At 44.3% G+C, this 13,504-nt stretch overlaps 1 non-coding gene across 1 annotated transcript; it reads right to left on the bottom strand.

The window, feature by feature from the left end:
* Positions 1-3,346: 3,346 nt before the first annotated feature.
* Positions 3,347-3,491, bottom strand: LOC115031636 (small nucleolar RNA SNORA48). The gene has a single exon (XR_003837305.1). It is a non-coding gene; the product is annotated as a small nucleolar RNA SNORA48 (small nucleolar RNA).
* Between the last annotated feature and the right edge of the window lie 10,013 nt (positions 3,492-13,504).

Raw genomic sequence — 13,504 nt, 5'->3', positions numbered from 1 at the left:
AGTGTGGGTTTTAGTGCTGTGAAGAGGCACCATGACTGTGGCAATTCGTTTTTGTTTTGTTTTTTTCTTTAACTTTTTAATTGAGAATTTGTGAGTTTCACATCATGTACCCCAGATATGCTTGTCTCCTATCCCCTCATAATTTCCTTTCACCCTTTCAACATCCCTCAAAATAGCACACACACATACACACACATACACACACACACACACACACACACACACACACACAGGGGGGGGGGAGAGGGAGAGAGAGAGAACAAAACAAATCATAGAAAGCATCCCATTCATCGTGGAAGCTGTAGTATGTTACAGTATAGCCATACTGTAACATACTACAGTATGGCTATATATGACTACATAGGTCTTGAACCCCGGGGGATCCAATGGGTAGTGATTTCCACCTACATGGGACAGAAGGTGTTTGAGCATGTCTCCTTGACCCCTCCTTGACTCACAACACATCATCTTTGTCCACACATCTTCACTTGCAAATGTTCATTGTAATGGGGCATTGGTCTGATTCAAGATCTCTGGTTTCTGTGACATCATCAATATCGGATCCTCACCAGGACTTCTCTCAGTTATCCTGTTGTTGCTCTGTGTCATGGAGATCCTGAGCTTTGGAGCATGAGAACTGGCCCTTTCACACATTCCAACCATTCACAGATGCTATATAAATTTGGGGTTGGGCTCCCTGTATCTGGGCCTGGGTGGTAGGTGAGCTGGTCAGTCTGTCAGCTCTCCCGTAGCCACACCACCAGGGTGAGCTCTCCAGCACTGCTCTGGATAGGACATCCAATGCCACCATCATCAGGAGGCAGGGTCAGTTCTGCTCTTATGCCCCCAGGGTCAGCTCATCTACACCCATGCCTCCAAAATCAGCTCCATTATACTACCCAGTCAAAGTTCAGGGTCCACTCCTCCCATCCCCCTAAAGCCTGTGAGGGGATAGGCCAGCTCTCCTGCTCTCATGCCTTCTGGGTTGACTTACTTGTGTCTTCACCATCAGGGCCAGCTGCACTGGCATCCCAGGCAAGATGCAGAGCCCACTCGAGGAAGTGCTATAGCCAGTGAGGAGGCAGTGTTTGCCCTCCCTCTCCCCCTCATGTTCAGAGATCACTCTCTCAGCTACTGCAGGTGATAAATGGGGAGAAGAAGGGCAGCTCTTCCCAGCTCAGGCCACCTCAGGGCAGAGGAGTGGTAGAGCCAGCTCATCTGTGTTCTCTCCCTCAGGAGAATGACTCACCAATGCCCCCTCCACTGTGGCCAGCTCTACTGTGCTGTGGGGTAGTGGGCTGCACACGGATAGCCTGGTCTCCAGTAGATCATAGGTCTTGAACCCCGGGGGATCCAATGGGTAGTGATTTCCACCTACATGGGACAGAAGGTGTTTGAGCATGTCTCCTTGACCCCTGGCTCCTGTCAAAGTTACCGCACCCACAGCCCTCACAGAAGAGGTGTGTGACTATCAGTCACACAAACAATATTCCAAGCTTCTGACCTTCTGGCTAGACTCCACCCCTACAGTTACCTGACTATAGCCAGGTATGTTCCTCCCCCCAGTTACCTGGTAGTCCAGCCCACTATAAAAGGGGATGCTTGGCCCCTCCTTGCTCTCTTTAAGCTTTCATCTTTCTTACTCTCTAGCCCTCCTCCTCTCTCTTCCTTCTCCCCTCTCTCCACGTGGCCATGGCCAGCCTCCCTCTTTCTACCTCCTCTCTCTTCCTCCCTGCCTTTCTACAATAAAACTCTAAAACCATAGACTGTCTCTCCTCATCGGGGCCCTTGTGCTTGAACAATGGGATAGGGTTTCCCCTAAGGAGCTGCATCTAACCTCCCATCTGAAGGCCTTCCTGTGCTCTAGCCATGGACCGGATCAAGGACTCTGGCCTGCGTGGGAACCACATAGTGCCCCCTCTCCCTCTGCTCTCTCCTCCCTTCAGCTCCAGGGCTGACTGAGCCACCCCAGGGCCTCCATTCTTTTCTCAGCTCCTCCTTGGTGTTCAGCGGTGTCTGGGATGCCCCTTGTCCACCATCCTCAGAGCTGGGGCCAGTGGCTTCACACAGCCAGACACCCACTTGGGGCTGCATGAAAAGCCGGCGACAGTCCTTCTGTGTCCACCTGCCCAGAATCCCAAAACTCTGGTGGGTCGCGGGTTTTCTCCTACTCCCTCTTTCCTCCACACTCACTGCCCCACACTGTGCTGTCCAGGTCAGGGTCAGGCCATTCCACCTGTTCTCATAACTCTGGGGTCAGCTCTCCTGACTGCCTCAGGTGGCAAGGGGAATGGGGCAGAGGGCATCTCCCCTGACCGCTGCCCAGGCTACCTCATGGTAGAAAGTGGCAGTGGCAACTCTCCTGCTCTCATGTCTGCTGCAGGTAGTAAGAGGCAAGGAGGGGACAAAGCATCACACTCACACTCGTACAATCTCATGGCAGAGTGGTAGGGCCAGCTCTCCTGCGCATTTTCCCTGTCATGACCCCCACTGCCCCCAGCTCTACTGTGAGCTGTCCACTCAAAACACAAGGCCTAATCTCCTGAGTGTTCAGCTGGTGAGGGGTAGGGTTAGCTCTCCTGAGCTCATGACATTGTAGGCAGCTTTCCAGACTGCAAGAGGTGGCAAGGGAAAGGACGTCTATGCACTTGTTCCACCCCATGGCAAACAAGTAACACGGTCAGCTCTCTCCCACACTCATGCCCTCAGGACTAGCTCACCTACACCCCATCTGCCTGAACCAGCTCTACTGTGCCACCTGGTTGCTGCACAGGGCCCACTCTCCTGAGTGTTGCCACTGGTGAGTGGGAAGGTCAGTTATGGACAGCCTCTCAATATCCACATGGTCCCTGGTGGCTACCCTGACCAGGAACATCCCCAAGTTATCTAGTGGTACTATGAGTCACAGACATCCACACTGAACTCTACCACTGCATAGCCACAGACTCAGAGATGTCCTTCAATGGCAGCTTAGACTGGGACCTCACCATGGCCCCAGATGTCAGGTCAGGCCTGGCCATTTACAACAGGCTATTTTCTCTCCACCCCTCATCTCCGGTTCTATCTGTCTTCATAATGTTCAATCTGCTCCACTTCTCTTTCTCTGCCATCTGACCACCATATCCTGGCATATTATGGTAGCTCCTACTGCAGGCTGGCCACGTGACTGGTGGGTCCCTGGGCAACATCCTACACCCATGGTGAGTGGCATGGCAACAAGCAGGTGTCTATGGCCAGCCTGTGTCATGAGCTGGAAGACAGGTGTGAGTATGGCATAGTGGTTCACAGGTTTCTGACTGTCTTCCTCCTTCTGAGTTGTCTAACTGAATTTTACTTAATTTGATTTTTTTGAGCCCTAGACATAAGACAGCTTTGCCCACTAAGCCAGGCATCAAACTAGGATGAACAAAGGACTGCCATCTGCTCTCCCCCTGGCTGATAATAAGAATACCAGCACCAATAAGGTATCTCTTTGCCAATTGGCAGGGGAACCATGGCAACTTTTATAGAGGGAAGCAATTCATTGGGGTTGGCTTAAAGCTTCAGAGGTTGAGCCATTATCATCATGATGGAAAGCATGTCAGAGTGTAGTATTAGAGACAGAGCTGAGAATTCTACATCTTGATCCACAGGCAGCAGAAGAGAATGTGTCTCACACTGGGCATAGCCTGAGTATATGATAGACCTCAAAGCCTGTGCCCACCATGACACACTTTCTCTATCAAGGCCACACCTACTCCAAGAAGGCCATACCTCCTAATAGCATCACTTCCTATCAGTCTGACATTCAAATACATGAGTCTATAGGGGCCATACCTACTCAAACCACCACACAGATAAAACATAAAGATAACATTTTAAATGAAAGGGTTCGAATGTTTTGGACAGGATTGATTTTTGTATGATGAAATGAAATTTTGTCCCAAGAATGGAAAAAAAAAAAGATAGATGAGAATAAACCTTAAAACTAAGTCTCAGAAGGTCTGAGTAAGTTGGTCAAGGTTTGTGGAGGATGGGACTTTTGTTTCATTATTAAGGTTTATAAATTCTTAGGTTATAGTGGTCTATTTATGCCAACACAGCTTACTTAAATATATATATCTTTGCTAAATTTGTTAAGCTTTATGGTATTTTATAAAATATGGTATAAAAGTATCAGAAAAATGAAGTTCCCAGTCTCTCCATGAACTGTATTCATGGTTTAAAGTTTATTTTTGAGACTAAAATAGTTTCAAATCAAAAAATATATTTTTAAGGCTTAAAAGTCTTAACTGGGTAAAATTATAAAATTCTTACCTTATGAGAGTTATTAATTAATTGTAAACTGTTAAAACAACAATAATTAAGACATGAAATTTAATGGTTGGTCTCTTTATAAATGATCAAATTCTTTAATGTACTCAGAGCTATGTTTTTTGTCATGCTAAGTACAAATGTAATTCAATTACAGAGATCAATTTATGTCTCTCATTAAATAATCCTCTGTATATATTGTCAAAATTAAGTCTAACGAAAGTAACTCAAAACAAATTTAAAGTTAACTTAAAGAGTGTTGAATAATAAATTTGAATAAATAATATTCAAACCAAGTATATTAAAATAGTTATGAGATTTTTAATGCTTGAGTAAAATGGGTTAAAATTACAATATGCTTGCATGGCAGGACACATCCAGGGTCAAGCAATAGAATTTCCCTCCCATAACTGACACACAGGGATGCTGTGAACAGAAGAAACTTGCACTTAAGCCTACATCCCAACTGGTATGGGGCCTGTAGGACATTTCAATTGCTCATGCCCTTTACCCCAACTTTCATTCTTCCTTTTAAAAGCTAGTTCCAAAGTCCACATTCCAACCATCCATGTTCCCTGAGTAAAATAGACTACCAGACATTCAACCATCAAACTCACTACTTTGAGTAATTAATTATTCAGAATGTCCAAGTGATGTCCTTAGAACTTCGCTAGAAGATCCTATAAAAATTAACTCAACAGGATTGTATTTCTTTTTTAAACTGTCAATCAGACACTGAATTTCACCAACTTCCTTTATAAAGCTCCCCTGGTGTTTGTTCCTTATGCAGGAGTCTGACACAACAAAAAGCTAATTAAACTTACCTTATCCTTTTTCATAGCTCTGATACCCAGTTCAACTGTGTATTTCATCTGACTAAACAAAAATTGTGTAAATCATGATGTTAAACCTTAAATGTTCCTGACAAGACTGTAATAGAGAAGATCCAGTGGGTGACTTTGAACTTAAGCTGGCCAATTAAAAACGTCAAAGCTTTTTTGGAAAGCCAATGGCCTTCCATCTTGGTACCAACAATGACAAAATCCTCTCTCTTGCTAATACCTATGATAAAGTGTGTTCTTTAGATGGTTTCTTGTTTAATCTCTTCCTCCAAATTTTATTCTCCAATAAAAAAAAAAGTGCCCTCTTTTCTTAAGTATACCTTCAGTAAGAATTATAACAGTACTAATAGTTTCACTTTGTATATTACAGGTACTATCTCCCTTGTACAGCATGTACATATGCTATAAGCAAATGGCTCTCCCACTTTCTGGACCATCTGTTGAGTTTTATTGTGGTCCTTTGGATGGCCTGTCCTCTGATGCACTCTAATTGATGCCCTTTTTTACATTGCCCCTTTAGTCAGCTCAAAGCACTTAAGAGAGATCAATAGCCCCAAACCCTTGAATGAGTTTGGGTGACCTCTGAAAGGGGACCTAATGGGATATGGGCCATCTAACTCATCTCTCTTCTTGCCATTCAGGGCATGTTTTCAGGAGTCAGAACTAACACTGCTGTACCGAGGGTGCCTCTGCATCTATTAACCTCTCTGTCTCAAAAACCTTAAAGAAATTTCAAATCTGCTGACCATCCTCCAGAACAAACTCAATTTGAGGGGCTTCTGCAGTACTCCAGGACTAAATCTGACTACCGCTAAGCATGAGTATTGTGCCCTCTTCCATAAATGATGCTGTGTCTGCACCAACCCATCTTAACTGGTTTGAAATGGAATGAAAAGACACAGGGATCAGACATAAAACTCAAGCCCAAGCATCCTCTTATAGATGGGCTTTTGGTTCCCTCCCATCTGGCTCCTCCCCCTGATCATTTCTTCCCTAGGCTTTATTCCCATACTTAAGTTTTTAACCCATATTTTAAATGTGGGAAAACCCTGTCTACAAGTAGCCTTTGTTGTGGATAGCCCTGGGGCTAACTATATTTGATGTTAATTCTGTTCTCCTGTGAGTGGCTGCAGACAAGGAATGAGTCAGCACTCAGATGATTTCCTGTAAACCTGCCTCCCACCTTAATTTGTAAAATAAAGGAGAGCTGATGATTGGCCTGATAAAAGGGAAGGTGGAGCTGAAGGTGGAGTGAGAGAAGAAAGAGAAAATGGAAGAGGTAGAGGATGCAGAGGAGGAAGAAGAAAAACAGAGCAGAAACACATAGCCTGGAGAAACCACAAGTTCTAAGGGCATAGATGTAAAAGATGGTAGTATAGTGGTAGATCTGCCCAATCTAGATGCACAGCATGTATTTGTATTAATTATGTTATGTTTTCATTGCCAGGACATATTTGGGTTGGAGATTTACTGCAACAAAATGGCACCAAACATATTGATTTGAATTAAACTAGCCTGAGATAAAGGTTCAGAACCAGATAGAGAATATTAGTCACTGACTCCAAGTAGAGAGAACAGTGATAATTGCCTACTATGTGTGTTGTGTTTTCATTGCCGAGGCATATTTGGGTTGGAGATTTACCCCAACAGACCTTCATTCCTTTTACTCCAGCCACATACAATTCTTTACATTGGTCCTCTTTTTTTTCTCCTGTTCTTCTCCATCAGTGCTCTGTAGCTCCCTGTTTCTTCTGATAGCTTATTTGGGGCTGCCACTTCTGGCACTGGAATTATTCATAGTCACCCTGCAGCTCCAAACTCACTCCTTCTCCCAATCCCCTGCCACCTCCTTTTCAGATAGTGTTGGTCAAGTGGAAACAAACACAACCCACTCACAACTCCATCATCCTCATCATGCTGCTCAGAGACTCTACCACCTCTAACTAACCTTTGTACCTCTTTCCTTGGTTCTACCAAGGGCATTTGAATCTATGGGAGGGCCCCGGAGACCCTGTAGAAGATTCTCACTGTGGGAGAGCCTGTTGGTCCTATTTAAAATGCTACTTTACAAAGTTCATTCTACAGAGGATAAAACCTTCACCACCCAGGGATCACAGAATTCTTTATGACAGGAGGCCTACCATAGCCTACCATCAATACCACACTTTTAGAACTCCCCCCATCCCTAGACCTCTACCCACGTTCAGCAGGAAGAAGCCCCTCCCAAATTTCCCACCCTAGTCTCTGTACCTCTGTCCTCTCTGACCCATTCTTTATCTCCTAGGAGCTGGAATATGTGGGAATAAACCTTAAACAAACTCTGTCAGACCCCGCCCAGGAAACCTTCCATTCCCCTAAGTCTTGCTCAAGTCCCTGGCCTCTATGATGAAACTGTAAGCCCCCAACTGCCACTGCCTAACTCAGTCACTCAGTATCACCTACATCTTGATAGCCAGGGCAAGGCAGTTTCTAAAGATAAAACAGCCTTGTCTAGACAAACAACTCTAAGTGCATATTGCATACTTGCAGGTAGACCTCAAAAATTGCATTTAACTTCCCATTCATTCTACCTTGTAGATAAACTCCAAGTATTCCCCTTCCTTATGGCTGTCAATTCCAATTCCTGTGGAAGAGAGACTCACCTTTGCTTTGTGTGCTAATAATCAAAGTCTCAAGGTCTTGCCTGATGGGGCTTTTTTTTTTTTCTGGTCTCTTTAAGCTGCCTCAGAAGTCTACTAGGAAGGAAGGAAGTGAAGGAAGGAGTTATATTGCAGCATGTGTAAATAAGGGAAGACACTGGCTGGGGTCTACTGCAAAAGGTCCTGCTGGGTCTCTCCTAGGTGTCCATGAAAGCAGCAGGAAGGAATAATTGTCCACCCAAGAGGTGGAGCACAAGGACATGTGTTCTTTGTTCCAACTCCCATCTCGGGGCACAACTCAGCTCCTGTAGGCAAACTGAGTATCAAGCTGGATGGGCAGCTCGTGCTTCCAATTTCACCCATAGGAAGTTATAAGGTAGAGAAGGAGAGAAGGGTCAGAGCTGAGGTGAGGTGCTACTGAGTGTCACCTCCTGCCACTACAAAGGCTTAAGTCAAAGATACGTTGGAAGAAATACAAGGAACATCCAGTATGTCTCAGCGGGACTCCTGCTTCCCTCACCAGCAATTGTCATTCTTGAAATTCACACTGTAGTTTCTACTGTATGATTGTAAGCCCCCAAGTATGTAATTGATCTGACTGAAAACGAACGCTAACTGTTGCTTTATGGACCAGTAGCTCAGGTCACCAGTTTTGTAGGAAACATTCAAGATAACAAATAAATCTACTGCTCCGCTCGAGAACTGTTCTGTGCCCTTCGTTGTCCATCTTCCCTACTCCTTCTCTGCTGGCCAGCAGCAAGGCTTCCTCCAAATTATCTGGCATGTAGTAGAGTTTCACACGAGGGATGTCATACTTCAGAGAGTAGTTTATTTCTTTTTGTTTTTCCTAGTCTTGTTGTTGTGTTTGTTTGTTTGTTTGTTTGTTTGTTTTTACAACCCTTACTTGCAAACTCAACCACTGCCATTTGGACAAGACTGTTCTTGCTTCCAGGATGCAGGGTCAAAAATTGATCAGTGAGAATACTATTATTCCCTGAGCTATCACCAACTGGCTAAAGAAAAGATATGACTTCTATCCTGGACACCAGAGCTAATGAATTCTAGGTCCTGATATAACACTCTGACCATGGCAGCTCCAAGTAGAGGTCCAAGGTACATCCAGGAGGAACAAATACATCTTTTCACATTGAGATTCCTCAATGGGCAGGATGGAGTTGCTGATGCTCACATTTTACTTCTGGAAGACTGCCTACCAAAAAAAAAAAAAAAAAAACCAGCTTGGAAGAAGTGGATCGAGATGCAAAGACCCACAATCAAACATCAGGCAGAGCTTGTGAAGTCTTCTGGATGAGTGGGGATAGAATTGAACAAGCCAGTGGGGTCAAGGACACCACATGAAGACCTACAGAGGCAACTAACCTGGGCTTCTGAGGGCTTACAGAGACTGAACCACTAACCAGGGAGCATGCTAAGGCTGGACCTAGGCCCCTACACATTTGGAAATGTTAAGTTTGGTCTTCATGTGGCTCTCCTAACAACTGGAGTGGGGGCTGCCTCTTACTCTGTTGCCTGCCATTGGATCCCTTTCCCCCAGCTGGACTGCCTGGCCTGAGACTCAGAGGAAGAGGATGTTCTTATTCCTGCTGCAACTGGATGTCTCAGGGTGGTGTGGTACATAAAGAGGGGCTTCCCTTTCTCTGAGGAGAAGGGGAGGGTAATGGGAGAAGGAATCTGTAAGGGTAGGACTGGGAAGAGAGGAAGGAGGAGGCTACAATAGGGACATAACGTGAATGAATGAATGAATGAATGAATGAGAGAGAAAGACAGAGAGAGAGAGAGAGAGAGAGAGAGAGAGAGAGAGAGAGAGAGAGAGAGAGAGAGAGAGAGAAAGTAGAGCCAAGATATACAGAAAGATCCCTGGTGGCATCATTTGGCACCTAGATCTCACCATACTTGAAGGAAGAACCATTCAGTTACTGTGCCAGTATTATTTCTATTATGATTAAACTAACTTGAATCCCAGGTGCCTCTTGCAAATGTGTCTTACAGGATGAATACTAATCTGTTCTCTCTTACCTGTTCCTACCTGTCCTCCTGCCACCCTCTGTGTGTTTCATCATTGCTACTTAAATCCTGCCTGTTTGTAATATCAGGTGCTTATGCTTTGATTTCCTCAAACAATCCTATCCTTCCCACCGGAAATCAAAGTGTTTCTAGATACTTAATGCATTAGTGTCAAAAGCATTTATTTCATGGTGCAATACATGGTAGATACAAATGTTGACCAAGGCAGACATCTGCTGTCCTTATCAAAAACACATTTTAACAAGGAAAATGTGCAGATACTTCTGATTGATTATCCCTCTTATTGCAGATTTGGTTTCACCTTGGAATTTATTCATGAGCACATACATAGAATTTAAGATCAAATGAAGAAATGAAAAGAAGCAAGCTAGAACAAATCCTCTATCCCTTCCAATATATTTTAACAAGGGAGTTGATGTCAGATGTGAAAACAGCCTCCCATCTCTGCCTCTGCTCATCCCAGATTCTGCCCACCATCTATCTCCTGCCACCCCTGTGCTCTGACCACCCCTGGACCCTGCCTATCCTCATCCTAGTCCACCCAGCTTCTGCCTACCCCTGGACCCTGCCTATCTCTGGCCCCTAATCACTTCCTGGCACATGCCCACCCCCATCCTGACCCCTAGTCAATATCTTTGAATTAAATCAGTCTTTGATTCATAAGATTTTCCTAACATGTTCTAAGTACTCTGTCTTACTCTCACACACTGATTGAACCAGCTGCTGACGGTTTGGCATATACCACGGAACAGTTGATCCAACTGTAGACATTTTTCCTAAGCTTCGATGATTCTCTTATGTCAGGTGCCTCCCAAATCCTGCTCTATTTAAAATCCAGACACAGACACTGGCCATAAGCCTTCGGCTGAAAGACTAACATGGTATTTAAAAAGTAAAAGACTTTGGTCTCCTTTGTCCAACAAAGTTCAAATTTCCCCTACAGCAATAAACACCTTATCTGAGGAGTATGTGGTATGGGCTAAAGTCTTCAACCATGAAATTATATGACTCTGCCTTGACCTCTGCTGTTCTCCAGTGAATCTCACGCATAGCATACAAACAGCAGCTCTGGGCTGTTTCTCTGATCTAGCCAGTGAGCATATAAATCTTCAGGCCTGTGGACCCCTGCATGAAGACACCTCAGAGATGGGGACATCTTTATCTGTCCTCACTTACATGGAGCAATAATGAGAAGCCTGTGGGGCTTATGCCAGGTGATATATGCATCTAGGAGGCTTTCTACTCCTGCCTGAGGCAGTACAGTCAGCTCCTTCAGACTGTTGGGGCCAAAACGCAGCACAGGAAGCAGCAGTGACATCAGAGGTAGCATCAGGGTGGAATGTCACCTGCTTGGTCTTACCATACCCTGGCTCTGACAGAGACTTATACAATGCCTAGGTGCTAGCAGCCTGGCCATAACACAGTGAAGTAGGATCTCATGAAACTTGTTTTATATACAGAATGCAAAGCCCCATTCTAGACATGCTGAACCAGCACCTTCACCAAGACAACTACTGTGAGAAATCATGAGATGCCACGCCCACTAATGCCTGAGATTTTATTGTGTGATGAGTCTCTGTTATACTTGTCCCTTGACGTTTGCTCTGTTAACTGTATACAGAACACCTTCAGGGCAATAGGTGAAGATGGAAGGTGTTAGTGATTCATTCAAAGGTAGACAAATGATTAATTGAGAGTAGAGACACTGACACTCAAGGCAACTGTTTGAAATGTGTGTGATGCTATCTTAATTGTGGTCACCAAAGGACATAAAGATGGAAGTGTCAAGAATGGCCACAGTATACTATAATCAGGAACTGGGGAAAAGCAAGCTTTTGCTTGATCTCCCAGATCAAACCTTGCCTAAGACCCAGGTTTATCTCATTGGTAAGAAATAATAAATTCAGTCCCTTCCGGTCGGAGAAGGCACCAGGCCACCTTGGGTGCCGAGTCGGTGGACACCCCCAAGGTCACCAGAGGACTCTCCACAGGATCTTAGGACCTCTGGTGAGTGGAACACAACTTATGTTCCAATCCAATCTTGCGGGACCTGACACAGCATTAATTAGGGAAGCAGAAAACCCAGGCTGACCAGGGTCACAAGTCCCTTCTGGTCAGCGCCAGCACCGGTTCACCTTGGGCATGGAGTCATCGGACACCCCCAAGGTCCGTAGAGGAGTCTCCAAGTGATCTTAGGACCTCTGGTGACTGGAACACAACTTCTGCCAGGAGGCAGGTTCAAACACCAGATATCTGGGCACCTTCCCTGCAAGAGGAAAGCTTGCCTGCAGAGAGTGCTCTGACCATTGAAGCTCAGGAGAGAGCTAGTCTCCCATATCTGCTGATAGAGGCTAACATAATCACCAGAAGAACAAGCTCTAACCAGAGACAACTATAACAACTAACTCCAGAGATTACCAGATGGCAAAAGGCAAACATAAGACTCTTACTAACAGAAACCAAGACCACTCACAATCATCAGAACACAGCACTCCCACCTCACCCACTCCTGGGCACCCCAACACACCTGAAAAGCTAGACCCGGATTTAAAAGCATATCTCATGATGATGTAGAGAACATCAAGAAGGACTTTAATAACTCACTTAAAGAAATACAGGAGAAAACTGCTAAAGAGTTACAAGTCCTTAAAGAAAAACAGGAAAACACATCCAAACAGGTGATGGAAATGAACAAAACCATACTAGACCTAAAAATGGAAGTAGAAACAATAAAGAAAACCCAAAGTGAGGCAACACTGGAGATAGAAACCCTAGGAAAGAAATCAGGAACCATAGATGTAAGCATCAGCAACAGAATACAAGAGATGGAAGAGAGAATCTCAGGTGCAGAAGATTCCATAGAGAACATAGGCACAACAATCAAAGAAAATGCAAAATGCAAAAAGATCCTAACCCAAAAACATCCAGGAAATCCAGGACACAATGAGACGACCAAACCTACGAATAATAGGAGTAGATGGAATGAAGATTTTCAACTCAAAGGGACAGCAAATATCTTCAACTAAATTATAGAGGAAAACTTCCCAAACCTAAAGAAAGACATGCCCATACACATACAAGAAGCATACAGAACTCAAATAGACTGGACCAGAAAAGAAATTACTCCCGACACATAATAATCAGAACAACAAATGCACTAAATAAAGATAGAATATTAAAAGCAGTAAGGGAAAAAGGTCAAGTAACATATAAAGGCAGGCCTATCAGAATTACACCAGACTTTTCGCTAGAAACTATGAAACCAGAAGATCCTGGACAGATGTTATATAGACACTAAGAGAACACAAATGCCAGCCCAGTCTACTATACCCAGCCAAACTCTCAATTACCATAAATGGAGAAACCAAAGTATTCCACGACAAAACCAAACTCACACATTATCTTTCCATGAATCCAGCCCTTCAAAGGATAATGACAGAAAAAAACCAATACAAGGAAGGAAACCATGTCATAGAAAAAAAAGAAAGTAATCCTTCAACAAACCTAAAAGAAGATAGCCACAAGAACAGAATGCCAACTCTAACAACTAAAATAATAGGAAGCAACAATTACTTTTCCTTAATATCTCTTAATATCAATGGACTCAATTCCCCAATAAAAAGACATAGACTAACAGACTGGCTACACAAACAGGACCCAACATTTTGCTGCTTACAGGAAACC

Source organism: Mus caroli, unplaced genomic scaffold (assembly GCF_978045245.1).
Source record: "Mus caroli unplaced genomic scaffold, Mus_caroli_1 scaffold_8, whole genome shotgun sequence".
NCBI classification, from domain to species: Eukaryota; Metazoa; Chordata; class Mammalia; order Rodentia; family Muridae; genus Mus; species Mus caroli.
This window is presented reverse-complemented; position numbering and strand designations above follow the sequence as displayed.